We start from the raw sequence: 8282 nt of genomic DNA, 5'->3' as shown, positions 1-8282 counted from the left end.
TTTCAGGGTAAAAAGGGGTTGTTGCGCTGTGCCTACTAGTAGTTGCTTTTGAAGTTGCTGTTGTACCAACTAGGCCTTGGAGGCTTTACTGTAGCTCTCTGCTCGTGAACCCTGGGTGCTGGCCCGAAGTTCTGTTATCTTATTTTCCTGTAGCACTGCTGCCACCTCTTACAGGCCAGCCACAGGAATTTATTTCATCGTGATCATAATTTACCTCCTCAATGCCCCACTTTCTCTTTGTGGGACTAATTTCCTTCCTTATACAGCCTTTCTTTGCTGCAGTCCTATTGCTAGTCATAGCCCCTATTAAGTCACTGGTGGACATGAGAATACCTTTGTTAAAAATGCTCAGGCCCAGACAACCTGTCTGACTTTTGGATTGGCCATTAATTCCACAACCTGGCACCATTCATTCAGGTTCATTAATTTCTCTCAACCTGAATTGTCTGTTATGTCCCCCACCCCACTACTACCAGCTTCGATATCACTGAAGCCAGCCCTGTGTGTGAAGCTTTAATATCAAGGTTATTAGTTCAGTCCCAGGTCCCTTGTTTCAACCTAGCTCTGAGTAGAGTTACCACTTTTCTGAAGTGGCCTGGAACCATTCAGAATGTAAAAATGAAAGCTTAGTTCCTTAAAATGGCCCTGCCCAGATTTTGGAGCGCAGTTTTTACATGAACTTAGTAGCATGCCTGGAGGGAAAGAAGTCTTCTTGTATTCATCTGTGGAACTAAGACTAGGAAGGCGGCCTGTCTGCCATAACTCCTTGACAGAAAACTGGCTTAAAGAAATAAATCAAACCATCCTTGCCCCTTATAAACATAATGGAACAGGTATAACAGGTGCCCTCTACAGAGACATATTTTTACTTGAAAGCTCAAGATGCCCCACCATTGCCAATACAAGCCCAAATGAAGAGTGTGGTGTCTGGGCTTTGTCCTGTCTGAATGCCTAGAATGTGAGGGACTGATGTATCTTAGGACATTTAGGTGTGCCTTTAAATGTTTGCTTTGACAAGGAAAGTGTGGACGGATGAGCTCAACCTTTTAGAGAAAGGGGAACAAAGTCTACAGAGGACTGGGCCTGGTGAAGAGGAGATCTTCTGAAAGAGAAGCCTGGCTTAAGATCCGGTTAAAGGGCACTTCGCCCTTGCTGTGGGGGTCACTGATTGAGGACATGCCGTCCAGAAGATAGCTGACACTACAGGACAGATGGCTGCGATGTTGCGGATTCTTTGCTAGCTCAGGAGACGCCTTTAACCTCTAAAGGAGTTTTAGATAACAATCTTTCCTTAATTTTTCTGTTACCACAGCAGGAGCAATAGATGCCACTGCTAATACCTCCCATTTTATGTAAGTTAACACCTCTGGGGAGGAGGAGCAGGGTATTAAAGAAAGTCATCAGAAGGTTGCCCATTCCCCTTTTCCCTTGCTATTTTCTGTTGGTTACCTAAACCCGCAGGTTCTTGAATTAGATCAATTTTATTAAGGACAAGATACCTATGATTATTATCATTATAATTGGAACAATTAAAAATAGTTTTTAATGGTATTATTAAAATGTCCTAATTGGCAGGTTAATGCCAGTGCTTTGACTCAGAGAACCACTCTGTCACAATGACGTGACTTATGTATGTACATTGATAAAAGCTATTTTCTTGATGGACTTGAGCTCTCATGACGAGGGCTTTCACTGACAAAGCAGTAAGTTCCTCTAATACGGCCCTACTCCATACTAATCAAACGATCAACCGATCGCTTAAGACTGAAGGCTAAATCTAGGCAGGATGAAATAGTGGATGGTGTCCAGCCATTCAAAAGGAAGGCATTCAGGATTTAAAAAATGTGTACCTAAGCAAGTAGCCATGTAAAAGGTAATGAAAATGAAGGGCTCCAAGGAGAAGAAAGTACACTACCTTATGCGTGATCAAAGAATTTCATGGAAATCCTTGATCAAAAAGAGGGAATGTTTGAAAGTCTAAAATCTGAAGCACTCGGTACATGTAAATATAACAGCTTGAAAGCAGAGCCTTACTCCATTTTAAGTTGACATGAATCTAGAATTCATGTTACATTTTAATAGCAGGCTCCCTGTCCCATTCCACCCCACAGTGTTTAACCTTTGTATTGACCTAGCCATATAAGGAAACATTAAGTATCTGTGGTTGGAAAGATCCAGGATGTTACAGTCTGTTCCCAAGGAGGTCTTTCATCCATGGTCAAACCGGTTCAGGATGTGATAAGCAAATGTCCAAAGGATCTTGACACACAGCATTACCAACAAATCTTTACAACTGACCGCTAGGAAAAGACGTGCTTGAGGAAAGCAGTTTTAATAACATGTTCTCTGAAAAGCATGTCTTATGACTGTCTGTACTTATCCGAAAAACATATATTTGCGATTACATGCCCTTAACCAACCATTAATTCCACCAATAATATATGCCAGCCACCAATTCTCATTCACTAAGAACCCACTTTCAGAAAGCCTCCCTTCAACTACGTCAATACTTTTCAGCAAACTGTAATTGTGTAGTTTCCGTTCTTGCTTTGGCCGTATAAGAATATTCGCTGCTTTGTTGCTATCTGGATTGTCTGTTTACTGTGAGCATTCTGGACACTTTCCCAGTCTGGATTGTCTCTTGTCTTCCAGTAAAAGCTCTTTGATTTTACTTGTAGAGGGTGTTTGTTTTCATTCTAGGACACCCCCAATCCTTGCTAACGAGTCTTTGTCAATACCACTTCTAACTTTCTGTGGATGTAATGGTGAGTGACACAAAACACATTTTTTGTTTATCAACAAATTCTATTTCCTCTTCTGTTAAGGAATTTTGTCTGTTTCTACCGGCTGCTTGTCTTTAAAGTCTATAAAATCTCTGCATAAGAGCAAACAAACAAAACTCTGCATATAAGGTACATGAGACCTTTGCCACATACTGCTAATATTTTCCTCATTTTCTATTTATAGTGTCTTAATGTGTTAAAATTTTATATTTCAATGCCGTCAAATTTACCAATATTTTATAGGAGGATTTTTAGATGTTTGGCTTTTACATTAAAGGATAGCTATCCCATTTGGATAATAGCAAAATCTATGACTTCCTCTTTCTGTAAGTAAACATAAGCATTTTGCTTTATTCATTATGAGGCTATTGATAAAAATACTAAGTGTTCCTTATTACCGGGTCTCATTATTTTTTTAAGGTGCCCTGGTGGTGTAGTGGTTACTTGTTAGGCTACTAGCCACAAGGTCAGCAGTTTGAAATCACCAGCCACTCAGAGGGAGACAGATGAGATTTTCTCAGAAAGCCTCAGAAGCCCACAAGGGAAATTCTACTTTGTCCATAGGGCTGCTATGAATCAAAATGGACTCAAAGGCAGTATGTTTTTTGTTTTTAACAGTAATTTTAAGGAGTCCTGGTAACACAGTGGGCAGCACTGGACAGCTAATCAAAGCTTGGTGGTTCAAACCCACCAGCTGCTCTGAAGGAGAAAGATGTGAGTCTGTCTGCTACCATGCAGATTTATAGCAGATTCCTGTCGGATGTTTCTTTCTCATGGCCCACCCCTACCCGCTGCTGAGCAGCCCTAGAGGACAGGGTAGAACTGCTCTTTAGTGTTCCGAGGCTGTAACTCTATGGGAATAGAATGCTTCTCTTTCCTCCCATGGAGAGGCTGGTGGCTTTGAACTGCAGACCTTGTGGGTCCCAGCCCGATGTGTAACAACTATGCCACCAGGGCTCCTTATTTCCATTTCATAGACTCAATGAAAACAAACACACCCAACCAAGCTCTAGACTGGGGCTCCAGCACACTGCCACTCCCTTTATTTTGAAAACAAAAAACGACCTGCAAATGCAGACCCTCCTTCGGAACTGGGGGGGCTTTCACACATACACAGATAGAAAGGGCCCAGTGTCAGATGGAAGGACAGTTCTGCCAGGGAAAGGAAGGTCAGCATCATATCCAGCATGTGGATATAAAAAAAACCAACCTAAGAGTTGACTTTGACATTCAGGCATCTCTAATCGTTTCTTGATACAGGAATGGTCGAGTGTTCAACTGGTGATTCCAAGCACCTCTGGATGTAAATCCAGCTTCACCAGAAGTTTCTGCTAAGTGCCACCGACACTGTGTTAATTCTAACACACAGTGACCCTCTCTAGAGTTCTGACCGGAGAAATCTTCACAGGACAGATACCCTCATCTTCCTCCTGCAGAGTGGGTGCTGGGTTTCAAACAGCAGTCTTGCAGTGAGTAGCCCAATGCTTGACACACAGCCCCACTGAGGACCTCCTTTTTTGACCAGAAGGTCCCAAAGTCAAGGGACAGGCCAAACCTGGCTCCTCGCCAGTTGCCACTGAGTCACTCCCAACTCATGCCGACCCCTGGGTGGGTGGCCGAGAAGCGGGCTCTGCAGAGCGTTCGATGGGGGATTTTTCAGAAGCTGATTGCCAGGCTTTTCTTCAAGGGGTATCAGCTGAGCATTCTCTGCTTCTGCCACCCTGGGACCACTGGCTCCCTAACATGCTACAACCGGCTTTAGGAAACTAGTCACAGCTTGGGGCTGACTGTGCTCTACTCCCATGGCCAGCAGGGGGCGCTGCACACCTGGGAGGGCCGAGTCACTCCTGCAGCGAGTCCAGCGATCCGCTCTAGCATTCAGTAACGCTGGTTAAATGGACTTTGTGCTGGGGGAGGTACAACAGTGCCCAGTTCCAGTTCTACTTCAGCCCTGCCTCTTTGGAGGCATTGAGGGGGGCGCCTTAGTTCCCACATGTGTAGTAATGTTCAAGGGGTTACACACACACACACACACACACACCCCCAAAACTCACTGCCATAGAAGCGATTCTGACTCATAGTGACCCTATAGGACAGAAAACCGTTGTGGGTTTCCGAGGCTGTAAATCTTCTTTCTCTTAAGGAGCAGCTGGTGGTTTCAAACTGCTGACCTTGCAGTTAGCGGCCCAATACACACCCCAATAGGCCACCAGAGTTTGTGGACTGATATGACTTAAAAAGATTTTTTAAAGTTCAACTTCTGATGGAAGGGACTTATCCTAAGTTGACCTGGAGAATTCTTATCCACTGAATGCATGCTGTATTTGGCAAGAACTTTTCCCATTTTAAAATGTCACCTTGTATTCTTCAGGCTGATAATTAAATTCTCATTAGTGCTTTGTAGTATACCTTTCATATACATGATTGCACTCGATCCTCAAAATACCAGGGGACACACTACTTTGTGATTCCTTTCATTATGATTCATGCTAGTTAAGAACTGTAGCACTAATTCATAAATGGCCCTTATTACATGACAAAGAATGTCATGTATTTTGTTACTAGGTAGCCTTGGATAGACTGGGATTTATGGTGACTTATGGGTGCAGAATGGAAACATTTCTCGAGGGTTTCAGTGTCTTCCCAGGTGCCTCTGCGTTGTTCAGAGCACCAACCTTTAGGTCAGTGTCAAGTGCTTAACTGCACAACCTACCCTAAGAAAGGTGGGAAGGTGGCCAGGTAAGCAAGTTGCAGTTTCAGGATATGTTAAGGTTTTGGTCTTTATCTTTTTTTTAATATGGACCGCTTCACGCATTTTCATGTCATCCTTGCACAGGGCCAGGCCTGTCTTCTCTGGATCGTTCCAATTTCAGCCTATGTGCCGCTGAAGCAAGCCCTGGTTTTTATCTTAAGAGCAAGGGTCTAAAATTGATTGTGGCGATGACTGTACAACTCTTAAAAAATACGCTCAGGTGTGTCCACTTTGTAACTACTGTAATTCCTTCTGTACATTCTGTTAACTGCTGCCCTTGCATTTATTTTTGAAAGTGTTGATGTTGCTGGTAAACCTGTTTTATTTTTATAAATTCTCATCTTCCATATAGCATGACGTCACCTGCCCTTTTACCTTGTTTTTCCCAAAGTATAAACACCACCACTCCCCGCCCCCCACCCCCCCTTATGCGTTCTGGCTCGAGGGTGAGTTAGGCTCTAGCTGCCCCTTGACCACCAGCTAATAAAGTCTTAATAAAAAAAATAGATATATGTATTCAAACCATTGAATTGTATGGTACGTGTATTATGTTGTCCATAAAGCTGTTAAAAAGAGGGAACTTAAAAAAAAAAAAAGCCTTGAGAAACCACTGGAGGGCATTTAAAACTTGACCCTCTGCTTAGCACCTACTATTTGAAGCTCCCCTGAGCTGCATGCTCAGCTGGTGGCACCTGCAGAACTCATCAGCTGGTTGAGGGGCAGGGCCTGGGTGGGCACACCTGCTGGAGGGATAATGCAGTGGTCCCAAACAGTCTAATTTTAAACTGGGGGCCGAGGTCCCTTGTGGGAGTTGTGAAAAAATTTGGCAACAGTAAAATGTTTCTGAAACTCGCAACGACCCCAAAAGGATTCAAAGTCAACTTGTAATGAATCCAAGGTGTTTCTGGCAGCACTTGCCTTTGTTGCAAAGTTCTCAGGAGAAAAGGGGCCAGGAGGGGAGGGAATGAGTTTAAGCACCCACCGCTGGGAAGAGCAATGAGGGATACCTGTCAGAGGTCTAGTGTGGTGGGCCCCAGGAGATGAGAGACTAGGTTCTGATGATGTGGGTGGAGGGAAATAGACAGGATTCCAAAGATATTCTTGCTGCCATGAGGTGCTGATGAGAAGGTTCTGACGCACAGGGACCCTCTGCACATCAGAAGCAAGCACATGCTTCGCCGTTTTGCGCAATCCTGACAATTGTTAGGTTAAGCCCATTGTTGCAACCACTGTGCCAACCTAGCTTATTGATAGATAGGGTGGCTCCTCTTCTTCACTGGCCCTCTACCAAGCATGAAGCCTTATCTAGAGACTGGTCACTCCTGATCACACGCCCAATGTCTCCCCAACCGCACTTCTATGGACCATTTGGCTGGATTTCTCCCCAAACCGATGTGCTTGTTCTTCTGGCAGTCCAGAAAAGCCCAGGTGGCGGAGTAGGCCATCCTGGGCTGCTAACCACCAGGTCTGAGGTTTCTCCACAGGTCTGTTCCTAACAAGATTGAAAGTCTCAAGAGCCCAAAAGGGCAGTTCTACCCTGTCCCCATAAGATCATGAAAACCCAGAATTGACTTGATAGATGTTAGTTTGTGGGTTTTGGCGCCCCCTCCTTCTTGCTGGCAAAAACCAAACACAGGCAAACTCACCGCCAGTGAGTCGATGCGGACTCATGCGCCCCAGTAGCACAGGGTAGAACTGCCCCTGTGAGTTTTCAAGACTAACTCTTGACAAAGGAAGGAGAAAGCCTCATCTTTTTCCCAAGGAGTGGCTGGTGTTTTCAAACTGCTGACCTTGCAGTTAGCAGCCCAATTCATAACAACTGTGCCACGGGGTTATGCAGTCTGTTCTGTATTCTTCACCAACCCCGTAATTCAAATGCATCCTTCTTTCCCCTCTCTGGTCTTCCTTATTCATTGTCCAGCTTTTGAATGAATGTGAGGTGACTGAAATATCATGGCTTGGTCTGGAGCACCTTAGCCCTCGATGTCACATCTTTGCTCATTAGGCTTTAGAGATCTTTTGCAACAGAATTGCCTAGTGCAATACGCTGCTTGATTTCTTGACTGGTGCTTCCGTGGACCTTGCTCATGGACCTGAGAGTTAAATGAAATTCTTGACAACTTCAATCTTTTCTCCATTGACCATGATGTTTATTGGTCTAGCTATGTGGATTGGGGTGGGGGTGGGGGGTGTTTTCTAAACATTGAGGTACAATCCATCCTACAGGCTGTATGTACTTGGAGATTATCATCAGTACGTGCTTAAAGTCCCCTGTGCTTTTAGCAGGCAAGGTTCTTCTTGCCTGTAACAGTCCTGATGTCCCATCACAGATGGGCGAATTAGGCGCAGGAGGCCCAGGGGCTCAGAATGTCCAAGATGACCACTAGATATCTAGCTGGTGGTTCGCTCCACCAGGAGAGGGAATGCATGCTGACAATTAGGAAAGAACCAGAGCTGGGTTGGGCATGAGATGGGCGATAGTTCTAGGACACCCCATAGGCGCTACAGCGTAGAGCCTGGTTCTGCAGATACGGAGCTCCGAGCTCTTGCTGCTGATTTATGTTCAAGAGCCTTCAGAGAAGCGGGTTTATCTCCTTCTAGAAACCCCACCCTTGAATCACTCTACCATGGTGCAGAGAAGTTAAAGTAGTAAATAAACACAAGTCAGGGTGGAATCCTGGCCTGCTGGGTACACTGCATGTTCCTCCTACTACATCACCATTCCTGGACATTCTCACCGAGGGCAA

General features: G+C 44.7%; 1 non-coding gene across 1 annotated transcript; it reads right to left on the bottom strand.

Annotated features, from left to right (window-relative positions):
• Positions 1 to 5574: 5574 nt before the first annotated feature.
• LOC115871066 lies at positions 5575 to 5676 on the bottom strand. Its single transcript, XR_004047055.1, has one exon. It is a non-coding gene; the product is annotated as a U6 spliceosomal RNA (small nuclear RNA).
• Between the last annotated feature and the right edge of the window lie 2606 nt (positions 5677 to 8282).

This window comes from Echinops telfairi, unplaced genomic scaffold (assembly GCF_000313985.2).
Source record: "Echinops telfairi isolate 266 unplaced genomic scaffold, ASM31398v2 ScPeMD7_3533;HRSCAF=4204_0, whole genome shotgun sequence".
In the NCBI taxonomy this organism is placed as follows: Eukaryota; Metazoa; Chordata; class Mammalia; order Afrosoricida; family Tenrecidae; genus Echinops; species Echinops telfairi.
Note: the sequence above shows the minus strand (reverse complement) of the source record. Positions and strands in the feature narration are given on the sequence as shown.